This window comes from Thermobia domestica, chromosome 1, assembly GCF_964235325.1.
Source record: "Thermobia domestica chromosome 1, izTheDome1.hap1.1, whole genome shotgun sequence".
NCBI classification, from domain to species: Eukaryota; Metazoa; Arthropoda; class Insecta; order Zygentoma; family Lepismatidae; genus Thermobia; species Thermobia domestica.
Window position 1 is genome coordinate 288,661,794 of NC_137454.1, and position 15,933 is coordinate 288,677,726.

A 15,933-nucleotide genomic window follows, 5' to 3' on the forward strand; every position below is an offset into this window, starting at 1 on the left:
TCTGTTGTTATCAATTGATTTTCACACAAGGTAAATTTAACCCTCCAGAACTTGTTTACTGGTAACACTGCTTTGCTAGAAGCACAAACAGCAACGTCGCCATTTGCAATTTTAAGAACGAAAAGTTTTCACAATTCTGAATACATCCGCAGGAATAGGAAAACAGTTATTAAAATATGTATTCTACATGAATTAATTGAGAAATGTGAACGAAAGTTTATTTACGAAGGGTTATGCATTTTCTGACATTTAAATGAAAACAATAGTTCAGAAACATCATTTTAGTACAAATAATCACACTAGATGGTAGCACTACTAACCATGCAACTGTCATCAAATAAATACATACAGTCGTAACAATAATTTCGTGATGATTACAGGAAATATACTACGTTGTACATTGTTTTACGGTACAAATACCGAAAAACTTTTACAGCTTTACTTATAGGAAAGAGTAACAACCAGACAAATTCTCACTGTTAGTTGTGAGATATTTCGGATACGGGTTGTTTACAAGGATACCACGTAACTACAACTGAACCGCAAACTTATGTAGGTGGTTTCTATTTTGGTATTACATTTCTTGATGTTATCGCATCGTGAGAGATGAGATTGAAAAAACACAAATTATTGTTACTAGTGAAATATATGTTATATTAATCAAAATATGCGGCTAGAAAGTTGATGCATTCTGTTTTGTTAAGCGAGCAGTCGTTTGTTCTAACATGCTAACTAGGTTACCGGTTACAGATTATGATTGATAGTGGTAACTACATGATCGGTTAGCGTACCCCTGTGAGTTATTTAACTCTAACCTAGCAATATTAACCTTTAACGCATGGTTACGATCACCTTCTCTCGTTAACCTTTTTTGCTTGGCTGCTGGGACACACGACTCTGTTGTCTATATATTGACAAACTAACTTGGTTACTGTCCACCTTTTTCTTGTTTACTAGTAACCTTTCTATTTTTTGCGTGTGGAGGCTTCTCACTTGCAGCAAGTGCCAATAACAGCAGAATATTGATGATGATGATGATTAGTTCAGATGTAGGAAATAATCGCGAGGAGTTAGTTTTGTTGATCTTTTTATTCTGATAACTGTATCAATATTATTTTTTTTAAAAAAAGAAAGAAATATTATACGAATTATCTTATTAAAGTTATGATGAGAAATACTTGTATATTTGGTAGACAAAGAAATGAGTGCAAGAAAAGAGAAACAATGCAATTTCACAATGTGTATACCATCGGAGGTGTCTACCAAGAAGAATACCATAATGTTAAGTCATCCTGTTGGAATTAATGTTAACCATGGTAATAAGAGTAACCGATTTTTACTACGTTTATATATATTGTAGTAAACTGAACTCTTACTTGTTAGAACGACGTGCAAGAAGTTTGCACAGAGGGCGTCGGATACTGAGATAACCAAGGTAACTAATCGAGTGTGATTAAGCGCACCTTATATAGTAGTTAGGTGGCACACTCATGAGTGTATTTAGGCATGGCTCAGTTGGTAAGGCCGCTCTTATGTTGCAAATTTCGGTTCGCGCCCGGGTTACATCAAATGTTTTAGTTGCAAATAATTGTTCATTCTGAAAGATATCGTTCAATTCTGGCGTGAGTAGGTCATTCTGGATGACCTTTCTTTCTTATTTTTCTTTCTTTTCTTTTGGAGTTTAACGTCTTACGATTAGAGATGTAAAGGGTCGACAAAAAACGCTTTGGAGGAGGGGGAAAATACGAAGTTTTTTTTACACTTTTTTGGTGAATATTTTAGATCTTTTTAAATACGAAAATGTATTTCATTACTGCATTCTGAAGCAAAAAAAGTTCAGAGGTCAAAAATAATCGAACACTGGATAGGGGGAAAAAATAGTATAGACAAAAACGTGGACGCAATGGGTTTTCTAGTTAGAACGAATAGTTTGTAGAGTTATTAATGTTCTACAACGAAATTATTTCAATGAAAATTTAATAGTGTTAACAATAACTGTTCTGAAAATGTAGTAATTGACTTATATACTTAATACAAATCTTATGGGAACAAACTTATCACTTAGAATTTATACATAAACTAAACTTCAGCTTCTAGTAACTAAAGACACATTTTTGTATAGGAAGTTGCACGGAACAAGTGTATCTATCTATGAACAGCACAGGACATATATTTAAAAAAAAAAAAAATGAAATATTTCAGTTTAACGTCCCATGTCCTCCCTTTTAGGTTAAGGAAGATGGATTATTAAGGCAAGTTAATGATGATGGAAGGATTGATGGATTGAGACTGTGGGAGGAAACGGAAGTACACTGAGAAAACTCACGAACAACACTAATTGAGGCCGTTAAAATTCGAGCGGGAGGAAGTCAAAAACGCTACATTCAAGTTTTTTTTTTTATTATTATTATTTATTTCAAATTAACACGGTATAAATTGAACTTATATTAGGTTACAATAGAATATGTGAAGCTCACAATAAAGTGTTCCCTGAACGGAGAATGAGATGAAGCAAAATTCTATGTCAAAACAAATATGGTTTTGTATCTGTTTCTTGGTTTATGATACTTTTTTTTCTTGTCGTCTCCCAGCAGCACTGGCATCTCTGGCATGTAATATTCGGGGGATGGGGGTGGAGGCATCAAAGAAACTGATTTAAATGATACTTCCTAGTCCAACCTGTTTGTTATCTTCGATTCCATTTTTACCCTCCTGCTTACCTTCACGGATCCCCTGAGGTATATCAAGAACTCTGTTATAATCGTTTCACAGCCTGAATATTATATTCCAAATAAGAATTATTATTATTTATATATTATTCTATCGTTAGTAAAATAATTAAATTAGAATAAAATATTGGAATATTTTGTACTTCAAAATATAGGGGGGACGGGTCCCCCTCGAACCCCCCGCCAGAGACGCCCGTGCCCAGCAGTTTAAATTTAGGCAACTCGTACAGTACATACGACAAGATATGTAACTTTCACCAACTTAACAAGATAGGGAACCAACATGTCCCTTATATGTTTGGTTGGATGAACTGATACTTTTTGGCCACCAATGAAATGCAGTTGGAAAACCAAAAACGATATACAGTCCCGGACTCATAGTAAACTGTAAAGGCACTTTTTAATCGTAGAATCTACAAAAAGTAAACAAATAAAATTTTTGTTTTTTCCCAAAAGAAGCTAGCTCTCTATCCACTATTATGTTCCAAGGTTAAGGGAGACGCTGATAATAATAATGGATGAAATGAAGAAAGTGGGAAGAAACGGGAAAATCCCGAGAAAACCTACTCACTCAGTGAAACCTAAACGTTTTGTTAGTTCCAACCATTGAATACTGCAATAATTGTACTTTAAAAGGAGTTGCAGGACAACTTATATGCACTTTACAAATATATTATTCCTAATATCTAAGATAGACTAAAACCTTAAAGCTTGCTTGTTTACTAATTACACTCTCTTGTTGCTGTACAGGAGAATTCCGTATTAACATTTTTGTTTCTCTTAAGATTTCGTTGCACACTTATGTATTCTCTATCCTGATCTTCAAACGACATGGAAACCTTTACCTATTTCGTATATAACGTACTAGCCCGAAAAGAAGAGGCTCTCGCATATAAACCGCACCCTAAAATTTGAAAGAGGGGAAAAGACAAAAAGATTATACTCGAATATAAACCGAGGGAAGAAAGGAAAATACCGGTAACCATTTACTGGCAGATTCAGAAAAATATAATTAGGTAGGTACGCTCATGTCCAAAATGATTGTCGTATATCTATAACTGTCTTATTGTACGAATATGATTTGATAATGATTTTGCAGGGTACTTTTAATGCTGATATCATGTGTATAATCGGGAAATGTATATTTGCGGTAAATTTCGTAGGAAAAGAATTAAAAATATGAAAATTAGAATGAATAAAACAAAATGTTGCTAAATGGACAAGAAACATTTATTTTCGTTTTATTGTTCTTATTTACTGCTCTTTTCACATGAAATTTGACACATACATGTCTTTCTCGATTATACACATACTAACATAGTAAGAAATACCGGCCGAATTCGTTATCAAATTATATTCCTACAACAACGTATTTATAGATATGCGACAATAGTTTTGGACGTGAGTGTACATATTTCTTATATTATATTAATATTACAGTAATACAAAATATAGTAGCATTATTGAAGAATTAAGGTTAAAATTTGTGTAATACCTATTTTGAAGGTAGCTTCCTGTAAGCCCATTCTGTACCAGTGGTATATGTGCGTACGTAATGATGTTTGTACTAGCTAATTCTCTACAAGAATCGCATCTTGTTCTTGCTTAATATTGCGAGGTGAGGTGCCTTTGAGTACTTGATATTACTGGACATCTTGATATGGCAGTTTGTCATATGTATTATACTAACACCAAGAGAGGGTGAATTTACATTGAAAATGCTTGTTTTGATGATGTTGAAAATCTGGTATTCAGGAGTCAGAGTAGTCAATTAGAGCCTGGAGCGAAAGGGGCTAACTACCGAAAGTTAGTTTCGAGAATGCTATTGTTGGTTAACATAAAGGTACCTACAATGGTATCGTTGCATCATTATTTAAATATGAGAAATAAGGACATTAACAGCAAACGATATTGAAGAAATATCAATTTTTATAAAGTTGCTAATATAAGATTCATTCTAATTTTTCATAATTGAAATTTAGAAACAAATGTAAAATTTACTTTCGGGTGAGTTATAATTTATTTACCTCGTTATCAGGTTTATATGAAACTTCACAATGTGTAAAATAGTTTTCACAAGATGGTTTTGTCTGTCACTTTTTCATACAGAACACCGTAACGGTTGACGCTAATTTTGAAACTTTTGTTGCATGATGTGAACACTGATAGCCTCTTGCGGTTAGCTGAACTAAGGAGAGTTACTGCGTTTAGCTTACTAATAAAACTCCAACTGACCAAAGCAGTATATATATTTTAAGATCATATATACTGCTTTGGTCAGTTGGAGTTTTATTAGTAATCTTGAATTTTCCAAAGCTACAAATGAATAATTTATGCGTTTAGCTCTCACTCAATATTGGCCATTCTATAGATATTATTGTTCATTATATAATACCAATTAAATAATGCTTAGCACAATATTGTTTGGTCGGGTTTTCTGCTTTCATGGAACCTCAGTGATACAGTCCCTTTTCCGACTGACGGTACTTTTAAGTCCCATCTTCTTATCACATACATTATTTCTCCTGTATGCGTTATAATGTCGAATTCGAACCGTCTGATGAGACTCCTGAGTCCTCTTTCCCCTCAGCATTGTTGAGCAACAATAGAAGCAAAATTTATTTTCATATAGTATAATGTACCCTCAATACACTATATTTTAGCATCATATCAAATTATAGTAAAAAAAATTCAGCCGGAAAAGGGTTAATTTATTTAGATTTTAACGTTCTTTTTCGGACTACATATGTAACGTGGATTTACAGCTTACAATAGAATCTGAATCACATGTACGGGGAAAGAAGCGGGTCTCTCGCACCAAGGAGAGAGAACACTAACCATTTAGCTAATACGGAGCTCATGTTCAGAACTCGTTCCCACTCGTCATATTTCTTTCATCAGTAATTGGTGAGCGTTCAATCAATTATATTCCTTTTAGAAATTTTTCGGAAATATAGAATAGCAAAAATAGAGCACTTAATTTATTCTGAATTAATTTACGAACTTATGCCTAAAGCACGTCTGTTATAGTTTACCTCCTCCAAATTTTTAAAATGGGACTATGTGCCATGAAGTGGTTTGCATTTTACTTTCAAAAAGTTTTAAAGTTTTCCTATTGAACGGCTGATTAAACTAAAGAACAGACGCGAGAGAAATTGCGTGTTTGTAGTACAATAACATTAGCACCGTTATTTTAATCGTGATTTACTATTTTGATACGACAATCGAATTGCAAGACGCACGATTGCTTAAAAGAGTTACTTTGTGTCGGAAATAAAATTCATTACATTACGTAAATCTGAAATTGATTTTGTTTGATTTACAATTGCGTTCAACTCATAGCCATCATTATAGTGAAGAATCACGCAAAATTCCAAACGATCAAAAAACAAGAAACGCAAAGATCTGATAATCTGTCATTTAAAAGAAAGCATTTTGAATGAACTTCAAAAAGAATATTTGAAAAACAGATTGTAATAATCTCGGACTGGCAGTTTGATCCCAGATTATATGGATTTTGTAGAAACAAATACCATACTGACTGCTGCGTTGGAGTTTATCACTTGTCACTCTATTAACATTTTGCTAAATTATTTAATCATAGTTCACATGCATTTATCATCCGTTACGGGAGTATTCAAGATAAGAAGCAATGATTTAATTTTATTTTTTCTTTTATTTAAACAAAGATGTAATTTTAAATGTTATCCCCAAAGCCAAATAGTCACATCAATCATGGTACTGCGTTCAGTTTGCTGTGATGGCACACAGTCTTCGTTGTTCATCCAGCATTTAGAAGCGACTGGGAAGCTCCTTGAGTTAAGAAGTAGCTAGCTTTCGTCTATAAAGCCAGAAATGTTTCAGGTCAATGTATTAAACACGCTCACTCAGTTGAACATCCACCACACCCCATCCTCAATCGGCCCCATCGGCCTTCAATCCTCAGGACTTTGATAGGGTTTCAGGAAGTTTAGTTTAGCAGTCTGAAGTGCGTCTTTCAATGTAAAATGGATAATGAAATATCTGTGTGTCGTGATGTCAATCTTCCATAATTCGCAAAGTTACGGAACACATGACATGATCTTTCCGTGAAACATTATGATGTTCTGAGATTTTTTTTCTCGCAACAATTTTTCTAGAGGGAGTTTGGTTGCGGGTACATAATTTGAAGTACTCACCAACTACCTCTATAAAAATGGTCGCGGAAGTATCGCAGCATTCTGAAACATGGATATTTGGATAGGGCAGGTACTAGTTCCTAAGTGAAGTCTTGAACCGACTTCGTTAGGTCCCATAACTTTGGAGCTATGGGCCTTTAAAGTTATTTTTTTTCTGTTTTCGGCAGCCTATAACTCCGAAAGGAAGCATTTGTGCACCCAGGAAGAAAGGAAGCAACTGAAATGCTAAGCAATGTTTGTAATAATACATTTTTGGAACTTGCAAACATTTTGTCCGCCCCTGAGAATTTAACGCAATGCGTGCAAGATGTTTGGAAGGCATATGTAACAGTATCTACCGTTTCGTTATTGAGGATCACAACTGAAATTACCGATGAAAGTTAATCGGAATGTAACTGTGGACATCTCAGTAAATCTTATATTCTCTCTCTTAAATTTCCCTCGCAGATTGTATTGGTTTTGGTTAGGTTGAAAATGGGCCTGCATCCTGCTCCGCCCGTTATAACTCAAATTGTCCTTGTTTTTCTGTTCCACTATTCCTAAATGAATTCGGGATGGTACCTTCTGTACTGCTACGGCCATTGACTTTCCACATCTTTACCCACTTATCTGTGATCTGTGCATTAGACAACTGCACGTCATAAAATAAAGTTATGTCACGTCAATTCACGTTCCTGAACTTTAAGCACGAAAACTGAAGCTCCAAGCGAAGCCCTCAAACGTTTATCCATCTGAAATATTCACTCTTAAAGAATGAAAATAATTAAAACCATGTTGTTTGAATTATTACATAACAATGTACTAATACTTTGCACGCAAAAACATTAGTAAGAAACTCTCGTTAAAAAAAAAAAAAGTTTTATCTGATACAGATGTCATGTCTTAGTGATTATTTTAAAAACGGTGACCCATATGAACAATCTTTTACCACAGTGTTCTTTAAATTTTATAGATCTATTGAACGAGGTATCACTCGCCCCATGTTTCCATTTAAAATTTTGAAGTTGATCCTTGGACCCCCATGAAGGGCGGCCCTGGAGGCACCGCGACAACATCATTCGATGTGCCCCATAGCATTTCATATTTGATTTTTTTGTTTGGTTCAATTATGTTCAACCGTTTTCGAGATATTTTCGTGGAAATATTAAAATGGGCCACCCTGTATATAGCGAGAGAGAAAGAGAGATAAGATAGATATAACTCTCTTAGGAAACAAACCATACAAGGTAGACAAAATAAATTTTTTTACTTGATTCCACACGTGACAAGTAGAGATCTACACAGCATTCTAATACGAAGTGTGTGACAAAATTAGGTAGCACAGCGAATATCTTGGAAACGAATTATCCACGATATAGGGTTGTCAAAAAGTATTGGGAAAACCTTAATGCAGCAATGGCTTAACAATTGTTGATAAGGGCATGTATGCGTTTCAAATATAAATAACCACCACACTCACGTGTCACAGTTTTCATTTTTGATATCTGAACATTTGATATTAAGAAATAAGCTCGTATGTTTAACCCTGTAACTGTAAAAATTTATAAAAACAAATATAGTTAAACTAAAATTTACTGTTATCTTTGGGTATCACAAACTGTTCTGTGAACTGAAAATATTTTAACAACCGGTGCGAAGCGGCTGAATAGCACCACTGCTCTTGTGCAGTTCTCGAGAAAAATCAATAAAAATAATTTCTTTTTTGTAAATATAAAATTTGATGCTGAACGATAATCATGCTACTTATAATGAAACTGATCCTGAAATATAAAACCATTTCATAATAAGACTAACAAGACGACAGCATTGTTAATAAGACAGAGACCAACATTTATGATCAACCCTTAAACTTCATTTTTTTTTTTTTTTTTTTTTGTTGTTTGCTTAATAAGACATTTTCCAAGGATAAAACATATTAATCGATACACTATATCCAGATGAACAAAATGACATGCTTGAAGGATTTTTTTATATATAAAATACAACACATTGAGCAAAGCTATGTGATAAAAATACAGGGCGTTTCAAAACAACCGAAAACATTTGGGAGGTGATTCCTGGCATCAAGATAAGAGGAAAAGTATAGACCAACCTGGGTGCACAAATGCTTCCTTTCGGAGTTATAGGCTGCCGTAAACATTATTATTATTATTATTATTATTATTATTAATAATAATAATAATAATAATAATAATAATAATAATAATAATAATAATAAACTTGAAATGTCCATAGCTCCAAAACTATGTGAGCTACTGTATTTGGGTCAAAACTTCACTTAGGAACTAGTATGTGCCCTATCCAGATATCCAAGTTTCACAATCTCGCGGTATTTCCGCAACAATTTTTGTCTAGGTAGTTGGTGAGTATTTTTGGACAGTGCACATATTAGTTCCTATGGGAAGTCTTAACCCGACCACGATAGGTCCCATAGTTTTGAAGCTATGGACCATTAAATATCATCTTTTCATGTTTTCGACAGCATTTAACTCTGAAAGGCAGCATTTGTGCACCTAGGTTGGTCTATATTTTTTTGTCTTATCTTGGTATCAGGAATCACCTCCCAAATATTGTTTTGTTTTGAAACACCCTGTATATAAAAGCTCCGGCAACAAGTAACAGTTAACTATTCGTGTTTGTATTTTTATCACTTTGCCTTGCTCAGTATGTTGTTGCGTTTAGTTTGACAAGGAAACAAGTCCTGATAATAGTAGTTATTTTTATGCGTACTTTACGAGGAAATCGAGAGACACGAATTTTTACGGTGTTAAGAGGTATGTCATTTCTTGCAAATCTGATGAAGTTGATAGTTTTTATTCTGCTGGAAGTTTTATTATTATTATTATTATTATTATTATTATTATTATTATTATTATTATTATTATTATTATTATTAATGTAGGTTCTGTATAACCAAAATACGAGGAGCACTCAAAAAGTTCCCGGAATGTTGTAGTTCTTTATTACCGCAATATAAGTACACATTTACGTAATCGAATTAAAAGTAGGCACCTTCGGAACACAAACACTTGTTCCATCCCTCCTGCCATTGCTGAAAACACCGACAAAAGTACTCTTTCGGTATCTCCTGAAGTTCAGCGTCGCGTTGGTTTTAATCTCTTCTACGGTGGCGAAATGGGCACCTTCGAGGTCCATTTTTAGCTTTGGGAAGAGACAAACATAAGATGTGTACAAAGTGTCTGAAGCAGATTTCCCCAATTTCACATGAACTTGATGTTTGTGTGGTTGATCCAACTGCGACATTGTGGCAACTGTTCGCAACACACATTTTCGTTCAGCTACACTTCTCGCACACTGCCTGTTCCTGTTTGCCGTACGTGATCCAAATTCATAATTGGGTGGTCTAAGAACTGTATTGTACATGATTCATTGTGATCGCATCACAAACGCCAAAACTACAACGATATTCGGGGAACTTTTTGATTTGCACTCGTATAAACCGTTAAATAGTAGATTGTATTTATTATGTGATTTCTCCTAACCATGACGCACAAACTACTTGTTAATATCGAGAAACAACGATAACGTTAAGTAATCTATCTATTAAAATGCTACAATAGCAATTAAAGGCGCCTGAGCTCCAACCTATAACTTTGGCTTTGAAATCTTTCATTTACGGTTATGTGTGATTTCACGTTTGAAAGAGACAAACATTTTGAGTATTTGTACTTTAAATAGTCTAAATTAGTTAACTATATCTTTTTCATTAAGTTTATGATATAAAATTATTGTTGAAAGCCTTTGTATTTTAATAAACCTTCTCTAAAATCAATGCTTGTGAATTGTGCTTCCATCTTCCGAGTTCTTTTAAACTAGATATGTTTATATGTTTGTGGCCTTCCTTTCGACAGTGAGATCTCGGAAACTACAGGCTCTACAAAGATGACGTTTTCACGGATCGATTGGGAATTTTGCGTAGAATGTCCAGTTCTAATTGAATATTTTAAAAAATCATGGCCATTATTCCTTTATTACATTTTTTAGGGTACAATGGAAGCGTTGAAATTAAAAAAAAAAAAAAAAAACCTAAAGCATCATATCCTATGCGTTATACATTCCAACACCACAATGTTGTATATTGGGGTTGTATCCGGCGTTTGTTCCATGGCCAAATAATACTGAAAAAGGAAGGATAACCATTTCTCGAGTCTAAGGTAAATCTTTATTTTTTGAGTGTTTTGCCCAATGAACACCATATATAACTGACATTATAATTAACTGTATATGTAATGTATTTGCTTATTACATACTGCATGCAAGAAGAAAGAGAAAAGAGAAAAAATAATCGAAAAAATCTCCACTTTATGATACCCCTTGTCGATTTTTTAAAAAAATCAAGACGTCTTTCACTTGTGTCTGTAAAGGGACATGTGCATATGTTGTAAGGAATGAGAAGGAGATTTATGCTCATATGTGAATGATGCGCTGTGTAGAGAGCGCAGGTTCAGCTACTGATTTAAAAAAATGCTAGACAACTACAATCAAATATTTTATAATAAATAATACTCGCCATTTTCTTGTGGATCGACTGTACAGAATATAATGATTCAAAAAAGGAAACGTTGACTTCCGTTATCACTACAAACAATTTGTGTAATTTATCTTTGATGCCCATTAAAAGAAAACTTTTTCCGGCTCTGAGCATGAAAATGGAATACTGTTATGCTGCGTGCAAAGACTCTTCAAGAAAAAAGATCACTGTTAATACGAGAAGAGTGTATGTAGTTTTTTTTAAAATATATATACCTGGTGATATTGATTCAGATTCCACCTAAGGCTTCATCGATTACAAAACACCTATCTTTGCCTTTCCTTTGAAGGTATTCATGTAATGCTCTGGGGGGGCATCAAAAGCTTCCGCTCAGGCTTTCCCAGACTAAGCGGTTATCATGAAAAGAGATGCTAGATCCCGCAGTTGAATGGTTTATCCTTGTTTTGTTTTCTCTTACCTGAGATCCATGAAACAGATGAAGAACGATAAAAACAAATTGCATCTCCTTAAAAAAAAAAAAAAAAAAAAAAACTTCAAATAAAAGGAAGAGTTCGTCCTTCAAACGAAAATAATATTTGGTTCGTTAAAAAGAGAGAAAAACCAAAGAAAAGGGAAAGAAAATGTTTTAAAGCGTATATACTAACTACAATTTTATACGAGATTGTTGAATTCGATTATTTTCAGTTTAGCGTCTCTTTCAGCAGCGAGGCTATAGGAGACGTGGACCTACAGCTTAAACTGGGATCCAAACCATATGAGTTCACGTCGGGAATCGAACCTTTGTCAAGCACGACCAAAGGTGTCTACACAAACCACTTAGCCACGAGGGAGGTCTCGTACGAGATTGTGCTGACGTTAAAGGGACATTGTAGTTTTACGCTGTGTTGAGTCTTGAGCGGATTTTATACGTTAACATTTTCACAGATCATTATTCTGACATTATTGCCACGTCACTTGTTTCCGAATTCAGAATCTGGCGTTCATTTGGTTGATGCGATTTTACGTGAGCTTCTACCAACTGACATGACATGTTTTTGTGTAAGATCCTGTCCCTTCCACGGTGATTTCGTAAAACTTACAAATGATTTTGAAGAATTATTGTATTAATTTTCTTTGAGTTACTGGCAAGGGTTGAAGTCGGTTGAAAACGAGACATTAAATTTACTTTTATCTTCAAAAATATTCCATGATAAATTTCGAAGAAATTTTCTGCCTTAAATTATACCTAGATATAATTCATGTGATTTATATGAATATTTCCTATCGCTTGATCTTGAAATTAGTTAGAAAATTAAATTCGGCTCACCTTGAAAAAGCATGGTTATGATAACTCTCCCCAATTCTTTTAAATAAACGTATGAAATAGATAAACGCGGCTAGAAATTTGTAAATTTTCTTTTACTGTACAAAACCATAGGCGAACACATTAAATCAGTCACTAATGTGGAGTATGAAAATAAAATGAAATCTTTGAGTTTTACGTCCCACGAATATGCCAGTTAGGCTAAAGGAGACGGCGATTATGAGAAATGAATGAAATGGTGGAATGAATTAAGTGGGAGGAAACAGGAAAATCCCGAGAAAACCCACGCACACGGTATGTGACCACCACAAAGTTCACTTGGCGCAAATTGAGATCGAACCAGGGACCCGAAGCACCAGAGGAGAACACTACCACTGAGCCACCGCGGCCTCCTAACGTGGAGAATGAGTGCAACCTACCATAGACTCACAAAAAGGACGAGTAACATAGGTATTGACAATGAATGAATTACGAAGTTAAAAGGTGAAAAGGTTGTGAATGAAAGACACGAGCACAGTGATCGCGTGTAAAACCTGTTTTCTTGTATTTTAACAAATAATAGTAATGCACGCTTCTATTATTCACGCCCTTCGCTCGCTTCTATTGTTCACACATGACTAGTACTATAAAAATATTGTGGGGAGGGGTGTTACATTTATTAAAGGTGCAAAGGTGCATTTGTTATTTAGATATCGCTCATGTACTAACTATGCTCATCTTACAGATTATACAATTAATGTTTACATGTATCATGCTCTTCGTATCCATTAACGTATCCTATATATTAAATATATATATATATATATATATATTAGGGATGGCCAAAATTTTCCGGAATCCGGATTCCGGAAATTTTGTTTTCCGGAATCGGAAAATTTACTTTCCGGAATTCGGAAAAATTCCGGAATTCGGAAAAAATCCGGATTTCGGAAAAAATCCGGATTTCGGAAAAATTCCGGATTTCGGAAAAAATCCGGAATCCAGAAAAATTCCGGATTTCGGAAAAATTCCGGATTTCGGAAAAAATCCGGAATTCGGAAAAATTCCGGAATCCAGAAAAATTCCGGAATTCGGAAAAATTCCGGAATTCGGAGAAAATCCGGAATTCGGAAAAAATCCGACATTCGGAAAAATTCCGGATTTCGGAAAAATTCCGGAATTCAGAAAAAATCCGGAATTCGGAAAAAATCCGGATTTCGGAAAAATTCCGACATTCGGAAAAAATCCGGAATTTTTCCGAAATCAGGAATTTTTCCGATTTTACTTTCCGGATTCCGGAAAGTAAAAATTCTGGAATTGGCCATCCCTAGCTAGTAGCTGTTAAAAGAGAAACACAATAATGAATATATATACTGTATTAGTTTCTTGTAGTTGGATATGTCTTTATCACTTACGTAGACAATTGCTACTGCAGTTATTTACTGTTTTATAAGGGTCTTATTTTCACACACAAAAAAGTCGCCGGTATGTCTCAAACATTATCGCGTTCCCACCTACAGCTACTCCAAAGCACTGCAAACTACTTTGTAACCAGGCGAAAGGCAGTGGAGGAAAAGAAATCTCAACAAATATTCTAATAACATTCGCTTATTGTCAACATACCTACAGTGAGCGCAGAAAGTGTTCGTACACCGTGCATACTTTATATTGAAAACAGCTAGCATGAGAACGGGAGGTGGAAAATATATATATGACCAGAATTAAGACTACACATTCATACATTTTATTTCTATATACAAGAGAAAGGCCAAACAAACACAATCACTGTTTTGTTCAGAAGAAAAGAGAGAATTCCTTTTTTGTAAACGCAAAATGTCACCGTACACTTATGCTTGAATTAGTGCTTATAAAGTATATTACGTTATTTAATATTTTGTGGGATTACCCTGTGCGTTAATGATTGTAGTCTTCGTGGCATTGATTTCACCTGTAGTAGTTCGTAGTTCTGTAGCTTCGGGACTGATTATGTCCCATTCTTCTTGAATAGCTTTTCTTAGGCCTTCTTTAGTAGAGACAGGGCCGGCGCGAGAGAGGGTCGAGCCGTGCCACCGCCCAGAGCGGCAAGTCTAATGGGCGGCAAAATTTGAAAAAGAAAAGAATACTATCAAAATATAATGCTTCGTAATAGGCTCACATGGAAAAATAAGATTGTGTTAACCTGAGAATGTAATTGAACTTACTTCACTCACATTCAAGAAATACTCTCTCAGGAAATTCAGAGCATTCCTCCTCGTTTTCAATTATCAAACTACTAGCCACAGGTATCTCGTTCAATATTTCCCTTGCAGCAGTGTAGATAGGATTTTGAGCTAGAGTGCATAAGATTATCACGGTGTCTTTTTATATTTTTTTCTATTCAATAATGTTCTAACGCTCCGCTCCAAGTATGCAAAAGGTACACTCCCACTTGAGACAGGCCGTTCTAGCCTGTAGCATTCAGGGGCGGATCCAGGACGGACTTCTGGGGGGCGGTGGGTTGTAATACTGCTACTTAGAGCTACTTTTAAGAGCGTCAAAAAATAAACTATATATTTTATTTATATATAAAATAAAAAAGTTTCCTCTTCTGGGGGGGGGGAGATCGCCCGATCGCCCCCCCCCTGGATTCGCCCCTGGTAGCATCTAGAGACATTTAGGTTCTAATAGCGAGTTTTTGACCAATTTACAAATTGTTCATTCCGAATATAGTAAATCGTACAGCGTATTATTTCTTGAGAAATGTTTCATTTTTTGTATAGCTAAAAAAAAGTTTATGACTTTTTTTTTCTGCGTCAGTTCAACGTTGGGCCATACTAAAGGAACATATTAGTAGTCTCACTTTAAAATCATAATCCACCACAGTGGGAGAGCCGAATTGATGCTCTGACTCAGTTATCAAATATAGGAAGTTTATGATGCCTTACTTCAAATAAGTAATGACAATAGAACCGATAGAATGGTCGTCCACGATGCTCTGTGTATAGCAAACCAGCTGAGTTACTTTTCTTTCCTTTACTCACTCGTTGTCTGATATGACTTTAAAGCATTGATTCTCATGTGTTGGATGCAGTAGGATTTCTTGAAAATATATCTGGGTACTTTGAGAGGAGCAGAAATTATGCAAAGTTTAAATCTTACTTAGTTGATACGATGGACTTGGCATCAGCATTAGATACGGGTGATCCACTGATACGTAATACAGTGCAAGCTCGAAGTCGAAAGAAGAGACAG

General features: G+C 34.9%; 1 protein-coding gene across 4 annotated transcripts in view; it reads right to left on the reverse strand.

The window, feature by feature from the left end:
- LOC145661242 (uncharacterized) overlaps positions 1–15,933 on the reverse strand; it is a 729,570-nt gene that overhangs the window by 614,451 nt on the left and 99,186 nt on the right. The window lies entirely within an intron of this gene.